Consider the following 23,777-nt stretch of genomic DNA (forward strand, 5'->3'; position numbering starts at 1 on the left):
CACTCTCTCAGCCTCAAAGTAGTCTCACCAAAGAGAGGAATTCCATGTGCAGTTTTTGACCAATATGAAAAATCATCACATATCCTACTCAGTTTCAGAACTGTGCGATCAAATAAAGTCAGCTGCATAAAGATAATTGTGTCCACTGGGTTCAAGCATAATTGTTACCAAGATTGGAAAAGAAGACTGAAATAGATGATCTCCTAGAACCAATACAAGGAGCTTTCAATGCATGGAAGAACAACCTAAAGCTGCATGTTAAGAAGGCAGCATTCCAACAATTCCCTGATAGCTGGAACTCAAAGACAAATCTGGAAGGTAAAGGACATGTGGTGGGAAGACAAAGCTTGCAAGATTCACCAAATGCTGATAAAGTTACACAGAGCTTTTTTTTGAAGTCACCAAGGCCATCAAAGAATGGTGTCTCTTGATTTATTATTTCAAGGGAAGGCAAATGGTAATGTCAATGGACTAGTAATCCAAAAACCTAGGATGCTGCTCTAGGGACATGGATTCAAATCGCATCATGGCAAATGGTGAAAGCTGACTTCAATAAAAGTCTGGAGTTAAAGGCCAGCATAATGACAAACATGTAACCACTATCATTTGGCACATAAAAACCCACCTGGTTGACTAATGCCCTCGAGGGAAGGAACTCTGCTATCCTCAATTGTTCAGGCCTACGTGTGATTCTAAACCCACAGCAATCTGGTTGATTCTTAAATGAACTGAGTGGCTTTCTACATCATTTCAGAGGGCATCCCAGTCAACACAATACTGTGGATCTGGAGTCACATATAGGTGAGGCCAGTTAGGAATAGCAAGGTTTCCTTCTCTAAAAGACATCTTCCCACAGATGACAATGCATTCCAATTGGGAACAATAAGATGTCATTCAGTCGTTCAAGCCTGCTCCGCCATCGATAAGATTACGGCTGAACTTCTTTGTGTTCCAAATAGCACATTCTCATCTTTCTCTGATAGCCTTTTATTCCCTTATCTAGCAAGAATCTATTTACCACTGTCTTAAAAATATTAAAAAAAACATTTCCACAACCTCTGAGGCAGTATTCCAAAGTTACACAACTCTCAGAAAGAACTTCCCTGCATTTGTTTCCTAAGACAGTAACCCTTAACTTTAACAACTGGGCCTCCTAGTTCTGGTCTAACCTACAAGAGGTAACCTCCTTTCCATGTCCACATCATCAAGATCATTCAGATCCAATACGTTTCAATCAGATCAACCCTTCGCTCTTCTAAACTCTCATGAAAGCAAGCCCATCCTGTCCAATTTTTTGCCTCACTAGACTGCCTGCTCACTCCAGGTATCAACCTAGTAAAGCTCCTCTGAACAGCTTCCAAAGCATTTACATTCTTCTTTAAATAAGGTGACCAAACCTGCACGTAGTATTCAAGATATGATCTCAACAATACCCTACAACTGAAGCATAACAGCATTACTTTTATGTCCAATACTCTCTTAGTAAGTGCTTGTAACCCAGTAGCATTCCTGATTATGTGCTGTATCTGTGTACTAACCATTGTGACCCGCAAACTAGAAAACCCAGATTTCTTGGAATTCTACAGTTTTCATCTGTGGGGTGATGCAGTGGCTCAGTGGTTAGTACTGATGCCTCACAGCACCAGGCATCCAGATTTGATTCTAGCCTTGGGCCACTGTCCGTGTACATAAAGTTAGATAGGTTTCTTTTCGTAGGGTCAGAGTCCTACAGCACGGAGACAGGCCCTTTGGCCCAAACTGGTCCGTGCTGGCCAAAATGTCCATCCACACCAACCCCATTTCTCTACACTTGGCCCAAATCCTTCTAAACCTTTCCTGTCCATGCATTTGTCCAAACGCCTTTTAAAAATTATTAATGTACACGCCTCAACCACTTCCGCTGGCAGCTCATTCCATGTGTGTACCATCCTCAGAGTAAAAATGTTGCCCCTCAGGTTCCCATTTATTCTTGCCTCTCTTACCTTAAACTGATGCCATCTAGTCCTTGATTCCCCAACTCTGGGAAAAAGACTGAGTGCAGTCACCCTATCAATGCCTCTCATGACCCTACACACTTCCATAAAGATCCCTCATGAGTCTCCTACTCTCTAAAGAAAAATGTCTTAGGTCCAACCTCTCCCTATAACTCCCTTGAGTCCTGACAACATCCTTGTAAATTTCATCTGCACTCTTTCCAGTTTAATAACATCTTTCCTGTGGCAAGGTGACCAAAACTGAACACAATGCTCACCAGCATCCTGTACAACTGCAACATAACTTCCCAACTTCTGTACTCAATAGCCTGACTGAAGGAGGCCAATGTGCCAAAAGCCTTCTTCACTGCCCTGTCTACCTGTGATTCCACTTTCAGAGGACCATGACCTGAACTCCAAGGTCCCTCTGTTACACTACACTCCTTAAGACCCTACCATTCACCATGAAACTCCTACCTTGATTTGACTTTCCAAAATGCAACATCTCTCACTTATCTATATTAAACTCCATTTGCCATTTCTCGGCCCACTTCCCCAGCTGATCAAGATCCTGCTGCAATTTCTGATAACCTTCCTCACTGTCCACGATTCTGCCTATTTTAGTGTTATCTGCAAACTTACTAATCACGCCCTGTACATTTACATCCAAATCATTGATATAGATAACAAACAGCAATGGGCCAATTTGCCAGCTCTCCCTGGATTTCTTGTGATCTAACCTCCCAGAGCAGCCTACTATGTGGAACCTTATCAAAGGCCTTACTGAAATCCATATAGACAATGTCTACTGCCCTGTCCTCATCAACCCTCCTGGTCACTTCATCAAAGAACTCTAACGAATTTGTGAGGCATGATCTCCCAAGCACGGAGCTATTATGACTATTCCTAATCAAACCCTGTCCTTCCAAATGCATGTACATCTTATCCCTCAGAATCTTCTCAAGTAACTTACCTATCACAGATGTTAGGCTTACTGGTCTATCGTTCCCAGATTTTTCTTTGCAGGCCTTCTTGAATAAGGGCATACAGTCACTATCAACCAGTCTTCTAGGACCTCACTCGTGGCTAATGATGATTCAAATATATCAACCAGGGCCCCCGCAATTTCTTCTCTAGCCTTTTGCAGGGTTCTTGAATATATCTGGTCATGGCCAGGAGATTTATCCACTTTCATACATTCTAATACTTCCAAGACCTCCTCTACTGTGTTATGGACTGTCCCCAAGATATAGCCACTAACTTTTCCAAGTTCCCAAGTCTTCACGTCCTTCTCCACAATAAACACAGAGGAGAAATATTCATTGAGGACCTTGCCCATCTCCTGCGATTCCACACATACGCGTCTACTTTGGTCCTTCAGAAGTCCTATTCTCTCTCTAGTTATTCTTTTTCCTTTAAAGAATCTCTTTGGATTCACCCTAATCTTCTCAGCCAGAGCTATCTCGTGCCCCCTTTTCACTCTCCTGATTTCCTTCTTCAATAAACTCCTATAAACCCTATATACCTCTAGGGATTCCTCTAATCCCAGTTGCCTGTACCTGAGCCATGCCTCCTTCTTCTAGTCAAAGCCTCAATATCGCTTGTCATCCTACTCCTGCCAACCTTGCCCTTCACCCTCACAGGAACATGTAGACCTTGGACTCTAAGTGTCACACTTCTAAAGGCTTCCCACTTGCTGGAGGTCCCTTTGCCTAAAAACAAACTACTCCAATCAACCCCTGCAAGCTCCTGTCTAATTCCATCAAAATTCACCTTGCCCCAGTTTAGATCTTGAACCTGTGGACCAGATTTGTCCATCTCCATAACGATTTTAAAATTAATAGAACTATGGTCACTGGTCCCAAAGTGCTCTCCCACTGTCACCTTAGTCACCTGTCCTGCTCTATTTCCCAAGAGAAGGTCAAGTTTTACCCCTTCCTGAGTAGGACCCTTCCCAAGTAGGACCCTCTATATACTGTTAAGGAAACTTTCCTGAACACACTTAACAAATTTCACCCCGTCTGAGTCCTTAACACTTTATGGCATATGTGTATGTTAGGAAAATTAAAATCCCCTACTATGACAACCTTATTGCGCCTGCTAATCTCCCCAGTCTCCCTGCATACTTGTTCCTCTAATTCCCATTGATATTTGGGGAGCTACAATACAACCTCAATAACATCAGCATCCCCTTCTTATTTCTTAGCTCCACCCACAAAACCTCACTGGATGATCCCTCAATTATTTTATCTTGGGCTACTGCTGTGATAGTCCCCTTAATCAAAAATGCAACTCCCCATCCACTTTTTCCTCCACCTCTGTCCCGCCTAAAGCGCCTGTACCCTGGCACATAAAGCTGCCAGTCCTGTCCCTTCATTAGCCATGCTTCTGCAATGGCTATAATGTCCCAGTCTCACGTACCTTTCCACACCCTGAGTGCATTGGCCTTACCTGTCAGTGTTCTTGTTTGGAAATAGATGCAATGAAATCCATTGCATCCATAGAAATCTATTTAATTCATAATGCTATAGCACAATGGCTCACAATAAAATCAGTCAAACTGAAGAAAATCAAAAATATTACTGAAACATGAAAAATCAAGTGAAATCCTAATATTTTTGTTAAATCAACTCAGCTTAGGAATTTGCTGCACAAATATGGTTACCATTACCAGACTAAAATCAAACAATACTGTGGTAGATAAAGTTCAATGTGAGAAAGTACAAGGTTATTCAGGTTGGGTCTGAAAAGGTGAGAAGCTGGACACTGTAGAAAAGATTTACCGAAATCATTAAAAACCAGTGGACAGATATAGAAAAAAGTGCAATAAAATCTTATCTATTATTTCAAATGAGCCAGAATACAAATTAATGGGAACTACACTGCAGTTGTGTAGAACTGTAGTGCTACATCCAGTTCCTAGCAATGTACTTCAGGAAGATGTACTGATCTTGAAATTAGTGCAGCAGATTCACCAGAACAATACAAGCTGACAAAGTTAAATTATGAGTACCGGTTTCATACACTCAAACAAAGAAGATTAAGGGCAACCTAATTGGGGTTTTTGAGATGATGAAAAGATTTTGTAGAGACGATGGAGAGAAACATTTTCTTCTCAAAGTAATCCAGAAAAAGGGATATAACCTTAAAATGGCCATAATCATCTGAACAATTTTTTTTAAGCAATGTGTCTTTTGCTTGTTGAGTTTTAAAACAAAGCTGGAATGGCTCCATAGTATAGAAATTAAATACTGAGTACATTATTACAAATAACTTGTATCCAGGATATTATTACCTTAGTAATGAAACCCGAGTCTCCAGTGTTTCAGTCTTTCCTTGGTAAAGAACGTTTAGATTTTCCTGAAAATGAGACATGAAATTATAGGAACAGATTTCTGCTAGATAAATACATCCGCATATACCTACACACAATATACTCACCACTTCTAGCTGTAACTTTTTGATTTCTTCTGTAACAGTTTTGCTCTCTGGTTGTGTCGAAATAAAAGATGACTGATTTTGGTCTTTTGCTAAGGAGATTGGCTCCAGCACTTCCGGTCTTTTGACAGCCTTTTGGTCCACTGAACAAGTTGCTTGTGAATTTGGCTGGGAAAGATTGGGAAAAGGTGGGAAATACAAAACTTTTAAAGAAAATTTATGTTGATATACGCATCAAGTTTAAAAGACTTTAGGAAGGAAACTATGGCCTTGGAAAGAGTACTGAGGAAATTTTACCAGAATGGTACTAGAGATGAGGGATTTCAGTTACATAGAGAGACTAAACAAGACAGGAATTATCAGCAGAGATGGTTAAGGGAGGTTTTAGTTGAAGTGTTCATCATTATGAAGAGTTTTGTCAGAATAAATAAGGAGTAGATGTCTCCACCAGTAGGAACGTCAGTAACCAGAGGCACAGATTTAAGATAATTGGCAAAACAAAACAGAAAAAAGTACTTCATTTAAATAAACCTTATGATTTGGAATGCACTGCCAGAGAAACTGGCAGAAGTCAGATTTGTTAGCAACTTTCAAATTCGGAATTGGATAGTTACTTGAGAAATAAAACAGGATTATGGAGAAAGATCAAGAAATTAAGGCTAACTGAACGGCTCTTTCAAAGTGCCAGCACAGACACAAAGGGCATTTTGCCTCCTTCTGTGGTATATAGTTTTATTGATTCTAAAAGGTGCCATAGCATTTTGGAAGCACAAAGTGTAGTAAGAACACAGCAGGGAAATGTATGGTAAAGGACTCGGGTATAATGAATCAATTCTTGAGAATTCCAAATGCATTTGTGTGTATTCAAAATAATTAGATCTTTTTAGAATATGAACACAGTAAAATTTAGGCCCAAAAATAGTGAATATTATGGGACTTGCATGAATATGAAGGTGAATACAAAGGAAGTAAAAGAATCTAAATCTTAGTTTTAAGTACATGTCTCTCAAAAGCTTCAGAACCCATCATTAATTCTGGAGCTTATTTTCTACATAAACCAAGCAACTCATTGCAATTTTGACAGAAAATTGTTCTCTGAAGAACAATCTAGTCAGTCCCAAGTGCTGCTCTATTTTATTACGCTATAAGTTCATTTCCCTGGCTCTTGCAACATTCAGCACTTGTATGGTCTTGAAAAATAAGCCACATGCTTCTGCTTAGACTTGATATTCTTGTATAGATGCAATAGTGTTGCAGTACGCCCTACTTAAGTGTTCATATCTTTCAAATTGCACCTAAGTTCACTTGCAAACACAATTTTTTGTTGAAAATGTTCTATTATGAACCAAGTTATGGTTGCATTCAGATTAGCATACAGAAAATACATATTGTTGGGATAATAAGATAGACTCAATGTCTAGTGTAATTCTGCATGCAAATAATACCCTTTGCATCCCAGAAGTAGCATGGATAAATTCACTCCCAGTTCCTCCTCATATTGATGGGTGAGACAAGCTATCTTCTAGTAAGGAGGTTTCAACAGTCTTTTAAGTTTGATTTTATTTATGATTCCTGAAGCCCTAATTTATCATGCAAAATTATCACTTTACATCCAGTACATAACAACCCAAATGACAAATGCAATAACTAATTGACAAGTATGTGTGACATAGAGCAGCCCACTTCAGGTGACATGTTGGAGTTCAGAAATTCTCCGTAAGATAAACTTCTATACAATCCAATCAATTAAGCCACTGTGGAACTCAGAAATTAATTTCTTAGAGTAGTATGCAAGTACTTATGGAAACTATGATTCACTATCTAATGTGGTCTGAAGGAATGTCTGATACATAGCAGAATGAGGGAATAGATGATAGGTGTATTAGTTAAGAGTTAATTGGGTTTGAATTGGTTGTATAAATGTAGGGAGCTGTTAATCAGCAGGGTCTGAGTTTTATGCAGTTAACTAAAATGAAGTCCCCAAATAAAAGAATCTGGGCTCCATCTCCACCTATTGTTTGCTCCTTCCCAACCCCCCACCATACCCTCACCCCTTCTACAGCATATATACCAACTTCTTCCTAACTACAATCAGTTCTGAAGAAGGGTCACCGGACCTGAAATGTTAATTGTGCTTTGCCTCCACAGACGCGGCTTGACCTGCTGAGTTTTTCCAGCAATTTCTGATTTTGTTTCGGATTTCCAGCATCTACAGTTTTTTTTTTGTTCATATAAAAGTGTGGACTTGAGTTCTGTTTAAATACAGTTATCTTTTGGAGTATAACACCAGCCATGATTAATGTTTTCGTGCTGCCATTTTCTATACACAGTGCATAAGCAACAAAATTTTCATTCTACTAACTTTGTACCAAAACTCTCATTTGCAGTATGAGTTTTCATGAATGACTAAGGAGTTAAGTAGCTTTAGTGCCTAACTTTTTTTTTTACGCACTAAACTTTAAAACATGTCATTCAACTTTTATATCTTATCAGGAAATTAAGACTTACTGATAAAGGACAGACAGATGGTTCATTCATAGTAGCCTGAACAGCTCTTGCCCTTAGTTGCTCGTGAAGTTTTTCATTTTCAACTACAACAATCTGCACCCGTTCTTTCACATTCAAAAGTTCCTCCTGAATTGATAAATTACCAAAATGTGGTAAGAAAATTTGTCAATGTACTGAAAAATGTAAAGAAGAACAATATAATGTTAAGTAATACTTAAAGAATCTGGGCTCCAACTCCACCTATTGTTTGCTCCTTCCCAACCCCCCACCATACCCTCACCCCTTCTACAGCATATATACCAACTTTTTCCTAACTACAATCAGTTCTGAAGAAGGGTCACCGGACCTGAAATGTTAATTGTGCTTTGCCTCCACAGATGCGGCTTGACCTGCTGAGTTTTTCCAGCAATTTCTGATTTTGTTTCGGATTTCCAGCATCTGCAGTTCTTTTTATGTTCATATAAAAGTGTGGACTTGAGTTCTGTTTAAATACTGACTCATCCATAAAGCAATTACCCATTATTACATTATAACATTATAAAATAGATTCTTTTGAACATTATTCAATCGAAACTGTGGAGCTTGGAATCAAACCTGTAAAAATATGCCATCATAAGTCAATATAGCATAATAATCAACTATCATAAATCAGCCAGGTACTTTAATTAATAACACATCACTAGAATAGATAAAAACAAAGTATACTTTCACATCATTCAAAAATGTCCTAACACAGTCCGCCTCACTACTCACTTTGCATATTGACACATCAGACACTTAAACCAATATGTAAAATGATTTATCACATATGCCATTACCACATGATGTGACGAGTTATACAATTATTACACACTTCCTGTTCTAAAGCTCACACTTTATTATATCTTAATTTAACATGCATAATATTTACATCTGCTTTTGACTGCACTTTAAGAAATCAGTTTATCTAGCTTAAAAATGAGAATACTATTTGTTTTCTGTACTTTATACACAACTAGATATTTTCTTGCAGAAAATAATCTATTTTAACACAATAAATATGAAAAAAATGTTCAAGTTAACTAAACTGAAACCATGAACAATTCACCATGTGGATTTTCAATCTGTTGTTTTCATTAACAAGCAACACACCAAACGGATAGTGCAAACTGCTATGCCAAAAATGATCAAAACATATAATAGCAAATCCAGCAGATCTCAGTTTGATAGCATTTACAACAATTCAAGAATATCTAAAAATAGAATATTCATCAACATTAGAAGTAAAGTTTTACCTTAATGCACAAGCAAGTGAGATATTCTCTCCCACTGGGAAAAGATATCTTTCGAGAAGGATTATGACGTTCCTAACACTTCTGAAATTTCAGTGGTACGGTCTTACTACTGTTCAAATCCCTCTTGATTTGCAAATGTGGGTGTTAACCTACAAAAGGTTCCTCCCTACAGCATGTGATACTGTATTATTTAATATTATTCCTTAATTATTTCGGGAAGATTCCAATCACAAGTTTTGAGCTTTAATATAGTCAATTTATTAGTGATTTTTGTAACATGGAGATTTCTTTAATTTCTCCCTTATTCTTTCAATCATAAAAGAATCCTTAATATGTTTCAGTAAAGATGTTTCATTTCTCTGTCTTTATGAGAGTTGTTTGATACTGATATGTAATGGTATTCGTGTGATAAGGATCTTTGCCAGTTATTATCAGTTGAATGCATCAGATTTGATAGTTCCAATATCTTTTCTGTAGTTACCACCATACTTTCATGCGTAGGTGTGATTGTGTCAGATTCCTTTCCAGGCCTTTACGCGATTAAACCTTTGTCTATACCGTTTTGTTGTTTGTGCTGAGCACTATGTTATTATCTTAATAGCATGTGTTCATTGTTTCCACGTCTCCTTCTAGGTATATCCTAATTTTGAAGTACACCTTTCTGACTTTTCCTGCTGGTTACAATGGAATACTTAATGATTAACTCATTATTCTATGTGAATCTTTATCTTTAAATGTTCTTAATATCTATATGTGTTCCACCTTGTCAGTTATTTTTCTTTATCCATCCAACCTATATTTCTAAACAGATATTGTTGCAGATCCAAAAACAGGACACACTTCAGGGTTAAGGTTTCTTGGCAACAAAGTTGCTGCAAGGACAAGTTGAGGAAAACAGAGAGTGGAAATTGCTCTGAGGGAAATGGTTCTGCCCCTTCATGTGAAAGTTAATGGAAAACCTGCCTCCACTTGATTACCTTTCCATGAACATCTACTCCCTCTGCTACTAACATTCAGTAGCAGTAGTATGGATCACCCACAAGATGCACTGCAGAAATTTACCAAGGCTCCCCAGACAGCACCTTCCAAACCCACAACCACTATCATCCAGAAGGACTAAGGCAGCATATACATGGGAAAACCACCAGCTGCAAATTCCTCTCCAAGCCACTCACCAAAATCCTGGAATTCCCTCCCTAACAGCATTATGGGTCCAACCACAATGCATGGACTTCAATGGTTTAAAAAGGCAGCTCACTACCACCTTCTCAAGGGCAACTAGGGATGGGCAATAAAAGCTGACCAGCAGCACCAGGCATAGGGTGCCATCAACTGTAGACATGTTGCACTGAGAGGGATATACCACAATGCAGCAGAATTCATCAAGAGGAAGGAGTTCCAATCAAACAATGTCCATACGATCAGTGATCACCGTTACCACTTCTTGGAAGTACATGCCTGTTGTCCCGGCAGCTCGTATAACTCCATTATCCTGTAGTACTCTCACGGACCTGGTGTGTTTGATTGTCTGGGAACATTGAAATGATAGCTGTTGTGGGACAAGTGCTACCCACTGCAACCATGTTTCATGACAGCATTGCAAAACTCCCAACAAATATTCAGTGAACCTATAACGCTACCCTTGCTTTAAGCAGGACAGTGGTAGAGCGATGGGGCTGCTGAAGCTGTGGGTCCTGGGCTTGGACTCATCTGGGGCAACCTCCACTAGAGAGCCTGCACATCATCACAGCATGCTCTGTCACATCTGGAGTAGGCAACAACAGTGTGCTGGATGCCAAGGAACCGCAGAAAGGGAAGAAATCTTTTGATGAGGAGCGCAAGGACACTGGGATGGAGGAAGCACTCCTATTGTGTGGCACAGCTAAGCTTCATCCGGTGCTACAAGCCAGGCGGGACCTGATTGACACCAAGTTTCAGTCATCATTCGTCATTATATCAGCATTCAGTTAGCAATGTGGGAGCAAACCAAAGCCCCAATTTGTTTTGTGTGTGTTTTGGGGGTGAGATTCCAGGCATACAGGAAGGATTTGATAGGGAGGGCCTTTCTCACAACCAGACAGGCTATGTCTTGGTCCTTGTTTGCAAGTCTAGCCAAAAAACACTCTGCCAAATGACTTTGACAAATCTGCTCAGGGAAGCATCCAACAAGATCTATCATCACCTTTTCCTGCAGGGTCTAAACTTGTTATGTGCTGACCTGTGCCTGATGGGCTTGTGCTCGAGGTATTTATCTGCACAAACATTTCCACGTGGGGCATGGTCTCACTCGTTGGAGAATTCCATATCAATGTGGCAAGCCCCACACTTTGTAACACTGGGAAAAGGAAGAACCTCAGCTTGTGGGTGACACTTGGTGTTTTGTACTCCAGGTACAATCTTGATGTGCCTTAGGCTCAACCTGTTCTCTGAAGATCACCCCTCAACCCAGAAATTAGCCATGTGAACCTTCTCTGCACTGTTTTGAATTTAAGGGCACCCTTCCTTAAGTAAGAGGATCAAAACCATAAATAGTACACTTGGTGCATGCTTACCAATGCCCTGTACATTGCAGCTAGGTTTCTCTAGTTTTAACCCATAACACCCTCTGTCATCTCAGTACAAAGATCAATCTAGGCACAAAGCAAGGTAACAGGTATTCCAACTTTGCTTAGTTTCATGCTACATGTACATCAGAACTCATTCTCTGAAATGGACAAATGCCAGAGGATTCAGAACTCACATTCAGTAGATAACATGTCACCACATTATACTGTCCCTGGCAAATGAAAATATTTGTGCACATCTATCATCATCACTGAAATTTCTCATTCCTAGACCCATTCTTGTAAATCACTTTTGCATTCTCTCCAATGCATTCACATCTTTCATATAATGAGGTGCCCACAACTGTAGACAAGACTCCGCTGACAAGTTCAACATCACCTCCTTGCTCTTGTACTCTATGCCGGTGGTGGTGATGAAGGAAATCAAAGGGGTGTCACAACCAAAACCGAAACCCTTTTGGACCTGAAGAGACCAGATCACAGTAGAAGATAGCGTATTATTTTGAACAGCAAGAGTTATTGTTCTAAGCAAAGATTGCTGCCAGATACTGGCTGAACTCCACCAGGGTCATGTAGGGGTTTCCAAAATGAAGATGTTGGTGACATGTTATGTCTGGAGGCCAGGACTGGATGTAGATATGGCTACATTGACAGGGCAGTGCCCAGCATGCAAACAAAGACAAAAAAATGCCACCAGCAGCTCCCCCACATTTGTGGGAACGACCAAGTAAACCCTGTACTTGGTTACGTCAACTATGCAGATTCTTTCATGGGCTCAGTGTTCTTAGTCATTGTAGATGTCCATTCAAAGTGGCTGGACATGCATAGAGGTTATTTGTCAAAGACAGGGACAATGATAGAAAAAAAACTGAAGTTGGTTGGCTCGCCGAGCTGGTTTGTTGTTCCGCAGACGTTTCATTACCCTGCTGGGTAACATCACCAGTGCAGCCTCTGATGAAGCGTCGGTGTGTTTCCCGCCTGGTTTTTAAACTCTGGAGTCCGTCGAACTGGATTGCCTCACTTCCGGTTTTCCTTCGTAGTGGAGTGTATATGGGCGTTTCATCGGCGGCTGCACTGAAGATGTTACCCAGCAGGGTAATGAAACGTCTGCGGAACAACAACCAGTCGATTGAGATCGACTATGGAATGAATTGCCAGGGAAAATGGTAGATGCAGGTACATTTACAATATTTCAAAGGCATTTAGACAGGTATACGAACAGGAAAGGTTAAGAGGGCCAAACACAGGCAAATGGCCAACCAACCTCAACACCCACAACCCGAGCTACAAATCTACTCCAAAACCTTAGACAGAAAAAACTGCATGCATCTTTTGCAATACATGGACTCCCAGAAATGTTGGTCACAGATAACCAACCATCCTTTACCAGCAGGAAACTTGAGTATATCCTGAAGTTGAATGGTATTCAAAATATAAGGACAGTTCCATACCTTCCATCATCCAAGGTTCTGGTAGAAAGAGCAGTCCAAATTTTGAATGCAGGCTTAGTGAAACTGCCTATAGCTTCATTAGATACCAAATTGTCCTGGTTCCCAGTTGGTTATAGAACCACTGTTCATGCAACTACAGGGATAGCTCCAGCAGAGTTGCTAGTGGTGAGAAGACTCCACACCACCAGGTTAAATCTGATCTTCCTAGACCTGGCTGAGGTTGGGGATGGTGGTGGTAGTGGTGGTGGTGGTGGTGGGGTGGTGGCTGGTGAAACAGTATAAGGAATACGAAAACCGGAAACAAAGCTCCACTAACTAAGACAGACAGTTTACTTCAGGGGTGACGTTTGGTGTAGAAACCTCCAAAATGGCCCCGCATGGGTAAGAGGCATGATTGACACAAGGTCATGATCAGTGATGTCTAGAGTTCGAGTAGGTGCGATGGTCCTGAACAAGCATGCGAACCACGTGAAAGCTGCAAACTCACAAATGGTGTGGGTGCAAAATGGACTGGCTCCTCAACAGCCTTTCCAACTGTTCTGGAAACCCTGGGTTCTCCCTCTCTGTCAAGTTGAGGATACCTTGGAACTGGAGATGGATGGTGGATGTCACCACCCCAATGACTTTGCCATCTGAAGAAGAGAATGAATTTCTTCCAAGATACTCTGGGCGCAAGAAGCAAGCTATTGTGCATTACACACTGCCTGTGTCAAAGGTAGAGTTGGAAGAACGTTGCTAAAGTGCCCCAGGAGCAACTACAAAAAAAAAGAACCAGCCTACGTCTCCAGACTCAGAGGGGGAAGGGTGTAGTAATTGTATTAAGGTCAGCCAGATGGATCTCATTGAATAGGGGTTCTCTGACTGGGGCTGTCAAACTGGTCCAACCAGGGAGCCCTGGCTGAGAGATATAAATAGGAGTGTCAGAGGTTCTGTTCATGCTGAAAGCAGGCTCTGAGGGAGCTGGATCAGTGAGAAGGACTCTCCACATGTAAATAAAGGGTGACTTCATAATGGGATACCAGCCTCTGTGGAGATATTTCAGTTATTACTGAAAAAGTCCTTCTTGATAATGTTGACATCTCACTTTGCTGATGATTGAGATCGACTATGGAATGAATTGCCAGGGAAAATGGTAGATGCAGGTACGTTTACAATATTTCAAAGGCATTTAGACAGGTATACGAACAGGAAAGGTTTAGAGGGCCAAACACAGGCAAATGGGGCATTTAATTTGGGAAACCTGGTCGACATGGACGAGTTGGACGAAGGGTCTTTTTCCGTGTTGTATGACCATCTTCTCAACATCATACTGCTTCTTTGTAAAACTGAGAAAAGCCAGACCCCCTTTTCAATGAAAAGGGGACCCTTCTTCAATCATTTGACAGCTCTTGCGGTCTAATCGCAATGAATTAAAACAGTAAATACCGATGCCTCATTATTAATTTAGTCTGTGCTACTTTTATACTCTCCATGTAATAAGTAAGCAGATGAAAAGATTATTCTGGAATTGTTACTACTAACACACACTTGATACAGAAGACATCTAAATATGCAAACAGTAAGTCGGAGGTTCAGAAGAAAGGGATAGAATTACAAAATGGTCTAAACACCCTTATTTGATGAATGGCATGCCATTGAGAAATGCAATCTAGCAGATCAGATCATCCCTAAAATAGACAGTACACCATTAAACAGGCAATATCACAGCAGTAATAAAGATGACCAAGGCACTGGGATTGTACATCGTTCCATACATAAATTACTGAAACAAGAGAAAAGTCAATTTTAACTTTCATCTACATAGAAGAGACAGGTTGTAGTGGTTTCTGTAGCAGAATACCTCACGCTTTGCATACTCTCAAATCCATTTGGACATTTTGCATTTCAAGCATACAATAAAAATGATTCTGAATATTTAGAATTCATTTCTGAAACAGGATCATGATTCTGCTCAAAGAATACATAACCAATTATTCAAGTTACTTTTCCTTTAGGTGCTGTGATCAGATTCTGCATCAATAAACAATCACTTGCTTGGGTGGGGGAGGGGGTGCGGGGAGGTGCAAGGGAGGTAGACGGTTGGACTCTCCTGAGCAGGCAGATAGAGACAAAAGAGTTGATTCCTGAGGAATGGTCACTCGACCTGAAACATTAATTCTGATTTCTCTCCACAGATGTTGTCCAACCTGTTGAACTTTTCCAGCAACTTCTGTTTTTGTTTCTGATTTATAGCATTTGCGGTTTTTTTGATCTTTATTAAGAAAAATAGGTCACAATTTTTAGGGCCAGGATGGATGCCCTCAGTGTGTAAATAGCCCCACTCCAAAGTACAGCCTTCCTTCTTAATACTTCAAGCAAAATAGACTGTCCTCTTCCACCCGTCTGCCCAACTCAGGTGGGAATTGAAGCCAGACCCTTTGGTCCAGGGGTAGGGACCCTGGGGCTGGCAACAAGGGGGCCTCTGGGCCTGCTTTCTTCTTTATCCCCAAATCGCTGTGGTTATATTTCATTTTTTTGTGAGACAAAGAAATGTAGATACCATTGTGAATAGGCTTTATCATTTTTTTTTCTCCACCATCATGAAAACACCCATGTGGCCAACTGAATACTTACAAGCAAAGCCTGAAAACGGCAATGCTAACATCAAAAAGTGAGGTGGATAGGGAGAGAGGGAAGGAGGGAACAGACTAAATCAAAATGGAGTTGGAGGGTAAAATAAAGCATTCTATCCCCTACAGTGCCCACCTCTTTCTAAAAGCATCAAGAGTACTGGCGGACACGGTGTGCTCCCTTCCCAATGACACCCAGGTTCAAATGTAAGTGAGGAAGAGGGACAGGCAGTTAGTAGAGATGACCCCTCTGCTGCCTGCTGCCTGGACCTGTTTATAGACAGCTCGGCCAGGCCCAGCAGCAGGCCCATGAGGAGATCTTCCAATCGGTCCAGGTGCCCTCCACCACCAGGTGCACAAAGATCAGGAGGGGTTGAAGTGTAACCAAGAACACAAAAACGGAGTGCCATCACCCATAACCAATATGTATAACCTCCACTGTATTATAGTGTAGGCATTATCGGATTTAGCTGGCTCATTAACAAGCACAATTGACCCTTGGTTATTTGATTATGGCAGACTACTGATTATGATGCCCACCCACCTACTATCATGGGAATGAGCTTAGGTGTTAGTGGGAAGGTGGTAGACTGGGAACCTTATGCATTATATGTGTTCTCTACTCCAGAAAGAAAGAAAACCACATCTGTTGGTTGCACACATAATATCCAGCCCTATTATTTACCCCTATTTTTGCAAAATACCTTGCTAAAATTTTTGAGTGTTTAACATTTTACACAATTGCAAGATGCCATTTTTACGAATATGATATGATGATTTTTGGTCCAAATGGTCTTTTTCAACATCTGACAGTCTTTCACATTATTTTACATTATCAAGAACTGTCAAATCATTCCTAAATAAAAAATACATTTGGTGGAACATCCAGGTCACAAAGTGAAAATATATATACAGGATACTGGCCACAAAAATACCTGGAGCACTCTGTTGAAGTAAGAGATAACTATGAACTTTCTAATCTACATGCTAATATTTGCCAAGTTAAGTCCTTTCCACAACCTGCTCAAAGTACAACTCATCTGAAAAGTAAGCATACAAACAACTAACCTTGAAAAGCTTGACTTCTGCCTCCAAGTGTTGGATATATTCTGACTGGTCATTGATAATAGGTACAAGATCGTCAATGGATGGGGAACAATCCAAATCATTTCTTGTTCTCTGTACGTGAAAAGAAAAGGCCAAATCTTAATAAATATATATTTATGATCCAGTGTATGTCATGATTTGTATAATTTATTCCTTCAATGTCAATAGGACCTGTTGCAGCCAAAGAATTCACCAACTGGACAGTGCATTGAGTACAGGAGTTGTGAGTCATATTGCAGCTGTATAGGACATTGGTTAGGCCATTTTTGGAAAGCTGTGTGCAGTTCTGGTAATCTGTTATAGGAAGGTGTTGTGAAACTTGAAAGGGTTCAGAAAAGATTTACAAGGATGTTGCCAGGGTTGGAGGGTCTGTTCTATAGGGAGAGGCTGAATAGACTGGGGCTATTTTCCCTGGAGCAAAGGCTGAGGGGTAACCTTATAGAGGTTTATAAAATCATAACGGGCATAGATAGGATAAATAAACAAGGTCTTTTCCCTGGATAGTGGAGTCCAAAACCTAGAGGGCATAGGTTTAAGGTGAAAGGGGAAAGAATTAAAAGAGACCTAAGGGGCAACCCTTTTATCACAGAATGGTGGTGTGTGCATGGAATGTGCTGCCAGAGGAAGTGGTGGAGGCTGGTACAACATTTAAAAGGCATCTGGATGAGTATATAAATAGAAAGGGAAATGGGCCAACTGCTGGCAAATGGGACTAGATTTATCTAGGATATCTGGTCGGCATGGACAAATTGGACCGAAGGGTCTGTTTCCATGCTGTACATCACCATGACTTTGTGACTCTAATTAAAAAGTTTACTTTTCATTTGCTATCAATACGCCTCCTTTTCAAGGTCACAATAAAAAGGTACATAGTAACTTTGGCTGTACCAATACATCAGTTGGAAGGTGAATCGCTTTGGTATTCTCAAATGCTAAGTTCAGTGAAGAGTTTTCAGTTTAGAAACAATTTATTATTCTGATCATTCTCATCTATAATCTCTTGGAACTCAAATAAGTCCTAATGTCTCAGTAAAGCCAGTCACTTTTAGCAGGTAAGCAGATCATTGACTCCAAAATTTTCACTTTGCTTTCTAATTAAGTATTTCAGTGAGGTACTAATTGTGGCATATGTTTATATTTAATTATAAAAGTCATGTAAACTCCCAGTTAAGGTTCAGCATTTTTAAAAACCAATCTTTATGCACTCAGAGTTAAGACCATGAGACATAGGAGCAGAAGTAGGCCCAAGAAATGGGCTGGGGAATCGATGGCCTAATGGTATTATTGCTGGCCTATGAATCCAGGGGACCTGGGTTCAAACCCAACCATAGCAGATGGTGGAATTTGAATTCAATGAAAAAAGAATCTGGAATTAAGAGTCTAATGATGAGCACAAACCTATTAATAATCATGAGGAAAAACCCATCTAGTTCACAAATGCCATTTTGGGAATGTAAATGCTATTGTTACCTGATCCGTCCTATACTTGATTCCAGACTTAAAGCAATATGGCTGACTTTTAACTGCCCTCTGGGCAATTAGGAACGGGCTATCCTAGCTTGCCTAGTCCATGACACCCACATTCCATGAATGAATTAAAAATAATTCAGCCCATCGAGCCCATTCCATCATTCAGTGTGATCAAAGGCTGATCCGATAAGCATCAACTCCACTTTCCTGCCTTTTGCCCCCTCAAGCCTTGATTCAGCTACTGATTAAACACGTCTGTCTGTCTGTCTGTCTCAGCCTTGAATATACTTCATGATCCAGCCTCAACAGCCCTCTCAGGTAAACGATTCCAGATTCACCATCTTCAGAGAAGAAAATTCCCCTCTCGTCGGTTTTAGATGTGTGACCCTTATTCTGAAATTATGCCCTCTGCTCCTAGACTCTTCCACAAGGACAAAAAACCTTTCTGCATCTATCCTGTCAAATCCCCTAAGAATCTTGTATATTTCAAGAAGGTTGCCTCCTATCGTTCTAAATTCCAATGAGGGAGCAAATTACTGCAGATGCTATAATCTGTACTGTAAACAAAAACTGCTGGAGATCACAGCTCTGATGAAGAGTCATCTAGACTCAAAACATTAACTTGCTCTCTCTCTCCAAAGATGCTGCCTGACCCACTGTAATCTCCAGGATTCATTGTTTACAGTATAAATTCCAATGAGTACAGGCACAACCTACTTAACCTCTCCTCATAAGATAGTGCTTCCATACCCAATACCAACCTAGTGGACTTCCACTGCATTGCCTCCAGTGCCAGTATATCTTCCCTTTGATAATGGGCCCAAAATTGTTCACAGTATACCAGCTGTGGTCTGACTAGTGCCTTGTATAGTTTTAAGCAAAATCTCCCTTCTTTAATTCTATTTGAAATAAAGGCCAACATTCTGTTCCTTTTTCCTATTACTCACTGAACTTGTATGCTAGCTTGTTATGATTTATGCATGAAGATTTCCACATCTCTCTGTTCTGTAGCTTTCTGCAGTTTTTCTCCATTTAAATAATATTCAACTCTCTTATTTTACCAAAGTGCAAAGCCACATATTTCCACACATCTGCCAAGTTTTTGCCCACTTGCTTCACCCATCTACATGCAGGTCCCTCCTTCTCAACTATTCCCCTCACCTAAGACATGAAACTCTCAAGTTAAACCACCAACAATCATCTATCTCTACCATATTCCTCTGCAGACTCTGTGTATTCCTCATCAGTTGCCTTCCCAGCTATTGCTGTGTCATCCACAAACTTGGCTACAGTACATTCACTTTCCTCATCCAAGTCATTAACATATATTGTAAATAATTGTGGTTCCAGCATTAATCCATGTGGCATTCCACTTGTTACAAGTTGTCACCCTGAATTTTTCCCCTGATTCAACTGTCAGTTTTCAGTTACATAGCTGATCCTCTATCCATGCTAATATACTACCTCCAACAACATAGGTATTATCTTTTTAAGTAGCCCAACATATGGCAACTTATCAAATGTCTTCGGAAAATCCAAGGTTTTCCAGCCAATGCTTCCCCTTATCTATCCCTTTATTTAAGAATTTCAGTAATTTTGTCAGGTACCATTTCTCCTTCATGAAGCCATGTTGACTCTGTTTAACCAGATTACGTATTTCTAACATGTCCTTTGGTTACATTCTTTATAGCAGACTAACATTTCTCCAATAACAGCCCTTAAGCTAGATGGCCTATAGTTACCTTTCTTTTTCTCTCCCTCCCTTTTTAGATAACGGTGTCACATTGGTAGTTTTCCAATGCTTAGAGAATTTTCCAGAACCTAAGATTTACTCGGAAGATTACTTTTGGCGTATCCACTACCTCTGGAGCTACTTCTTTCAATATCTTATCAGTTTCAGGGGACTTATTGCTCTTTAGCCCCACGTTTCCCTTCCTGTCCCACTCTGCAGTATCATTAGCCAAAAAACTGCCATATGCTTTCTAAGCCTACGTTTCTCCTCTCCCAAACAGACTTCAATCAAGTAGATATAAATGATATGAGTTTAACACTGCTGCTTGCGGTTACAATTAGCACTATTACTGCACAATAAACTGAGGATAATTATAGACACACGCTTTAAAGCAGTGTAATGAATTCAGCTAACAAAGCATATAAATGTCATAAACTTTATTTGAAAAGCATAGATTTTCACTGTAGACCCGGTAAATGCTCTGTTTAAGCAGCATCTACTGTCACATATTTGGTAATGACTGATATCTGGAGGTGAAGGTTCTTAATTTTATAAGAATTAGTTCTATCCAGTAACAACAACATTTTCAGGAAACAAAACCCATATACAAACTTTAACCTACAAAAGCAACTACGGTAACCAAAATAACCTGGAAATATGGCACTACAAAACAACAGGCAGGCTCCCCATTCTTTAGTGATGGATTATGAAGAAGGGCAGGGCAGCATGATATTCCAAATATAGAAATTTCAGGTTTGATAGGGGGAATTTAAGAGATGGGGGCATTGCATTATGATAAAGGACATCATCATGGCAGTAATGAGGGAGGATATCTTAGAAGGCTCTTCAGATGACACGATCTGGGTACAGCTGAGAAATAAGAAAAGCAATGTCTCTGCTGGGATTATACTACAGACCTCTCAACAGTCCAAAGGGAGATACAGAAGCAGACATGTAGGAAAATTACAGAAAAGGTGTGAGAGAAATAGGATTATCATGGTCGTGGATTTCAACTTTGCTAACATTAACCAGCATTGCCTTAATATGAAACAATTAGATGGGATGGAATTTTTAAAGTGCATCCAGGGGAGCTTTTTGCACCAATAAATTGATGGCCCTACTGGAGATGGAGCAGTGCAAGAACTAATCCTAGGGAATGAAGCCAGTCAAGCGGCTGAAGTGTCAGTGGGTAAACATTTTTGGGATAGTGACCATGACCCTAAGTTTCAAAGTCATTCTGGCAAAGGATGAGGATAGTGTTAAAGTAAAGTGTCTAAATTGGGATTTGGCCAATTTCAATATCATTAGACAGGATGTAGCAAACATAGACTGGGAGCAGCTACTTGCAGGCAAGTCTATATTTGGAAAGCGGGAGTCTTTTAAAAGCAGTACATTGCAAGTTCAGGCCAGTGTGCTCCTGTATGAGTGAAGGGCAACAGCAGAAAGTCCAGGAAATGCTGGATGTCAAGAAATATTGAGAGTTTGATCAAGGAAAAGAAAGCATATGTTAGGTACAGAGCATTAAAAAAAAAGGGAGGCCCTTCAGGAGTACAAAGAGTGTAGGGAGTACTTAAAAAAATAAATAAAGGGGGTCAAAAAGGGGCCATGAAATATCTTTGGCCGATAGAATTAAGGAAAACTCCAAGGCATTTTATAAGTATTAAGAGTAAGAGAATTACTGGGAAAGAGTGGGGCCTATTAGACACCAGAAAGGCAATGGGTGAGGCCGAAAATGAATACTTCTCATCTAAATTGACAAAAGAGAAAGACTGGAGATTTCATTTGGGATGGTGATGTTCTAGAACATGTTAAGATTAGTAAGGAGGAGTATTAGATGTTTTATTAGGCATACGGATGCATAAATTCCAAGGGCTTGACGAAACGTATCCAGGCTTGTATGGGAGGCAAGGGACAAAATTGCTGCCACCCTGGCAGAGATATTTAATACTTCAATAGCCACAGGTGAAGTGCCAAATGACTGGAGGATTGCTAATGTGGTTTCATTGGTCAAGAAGGGCAACAGGGATAGGCCAGGTAATTACAATTAGTCTGACATCAATGGGAGGGAAATTATTGGAAAAATATTCTGAAGAACAGAATTAATCAATCAACAGTTGGGACAGCAGGGACTGAGCAGGGATAGTCAGCATAGATGTGTTAGAGGGAGAACCTGCCTGCCTAATTTGAGTTTTTTGAAAAGGACTAAATATACCAGAGAGTGGCGGGAATCTGAAACATATTGCCTATAAAAAGGTGGTAGAGGCAGAAACTCTCATAACATTTTAAAAGTATTTGCACGTACATTTGCAGTGCCAAGGCATACAAGGTTATGGGCCAAGTGTTGGAAATGGGATTAGAATAATTAGGGGGCAGCATGGTGGCACTGCTGCCTCACAGCAGCAGGGACCTGGGTTCAATTCCAGCCTTTGGTGACTGTCTGTGGAGTTTGCACATTCTCTATGTAGCTTTCCTCTGGGTGCTCCAGTTTCCTTCTACAGTTCAAAGATGTGCAGGTTAGATGGATTGGCTGTGCTAAATTGCCCATAGTGTCTAGGGTGGGATATGCAGGGAAAGGGTCTGGGTGGGATGCTCCTTGGAGGGTTGGTGTGTACTCAATAGGCCAGATGGTCAGCTCCCACACTTAGGGATTCTATGAATTAACAATTATGTGGTTCTTTTTGACAGGCCAAAAGGCCTTTTACTATGCTATAGACCACCACTGATGAGGTTTACATGAACTTCAGTAAGGTTTTTAAGGTCCCACATGGAAGGCTGGTTCAAAAAAATAAAAGCCCATGGGATCAAAGTCAAGTTGTCAAACTGGATCCAAAAACTGGCTCACAAATAGAAGGTAAAGGGTGAAGATGGAGTTTTTAATGATTCGAAGCCGGAGATCAAAAGTGTACAACAGGAATTAGTGCTGTGGTCCTTGCTGTTTGATACATACGTTGTGCATTCAACATTCACATCCGAGTCTTTAATCAGTAAGTTTGCAGATGATATGAAAATTGGGGGTATTGTTGACAGTGAGAAGGTTGTGGTTATGCTCCGATCTGATTTTGATCAGCTGGTAAATTGTGCAGAGAAATGGCAGATGGAATTTAATCCTGAAATATATGTGGTGATGTATTTTGGGAGGTCTAATAAAGAAAGGATTATACACAATGAATGGAAGGCCCCTAGGCAGTACCGAGGGACAAAGGGACCTGAGTATACAAGTCCACAGGTATCAGCACAGGTAGTCAGGGTGATGGAAGTGGCAAATGGGATACTTGCCTTCAGAAGCCAGGCGTAGAATACAGGAGCAAAGAACTTTATAGAGCATTCGTTAGGCGACAGATGGAATACTGTGTGAAGTTCTAGTGGCCACAGTTTCAGAAGGAAGTGATTGTGCGGCAGAGGTTCCAGTGGAGATTCACCAGAATGAAAGTCTCAGTTATAAGGAGAGATTAGATAGGCTGGGTTTGTTTTTCCCACAGCAGAGGGGGCTGAGGGCATATCTCACTGAGGTATACAAAATTATTAGAGGTACAGGTAAGGTAAATTGTAAGAATCTTTTCCCCTGGCAGACATGTCTAAGACCAGAATGCTTAGGTTTAAGGTGAGTAGTTTAAAGGAGATTGGAGGAAAAATGTTTTCACCCAGGGGGTG

General features: G+C 40.4%; 1 protein-coding gene across 1 annotated transcript in view; it reads left to right on the forward strand.

Annotated features, from left to right (window-relative positions):
- Positions 1-23,777, forward strand: part of sdccag8 (SHH signaling and ciliogenesis regulator sdccag8) — a 202,856-nt gene that overhangs the window by 100,321 nt on the left and 78,758 nt on the right. The window lies entirely within an intron of this gene.

The sequence above is a fragment of the Rhincodon typus genome, chromosome 9 (assembly GCF_021869965.1).
Source record: "Rhincodon typus isolate 14 chromosome 9, sRhiTyp1.1, whole genome shotgun sequence".
In the NCBI taxonomy this organism is placed as follows: Eukaryota; Metazoa; Chordata; class Chondrichthyes; order Orectolobiformes; family Rhincodontidae; genus Rhincodon; species Rhincodon typus.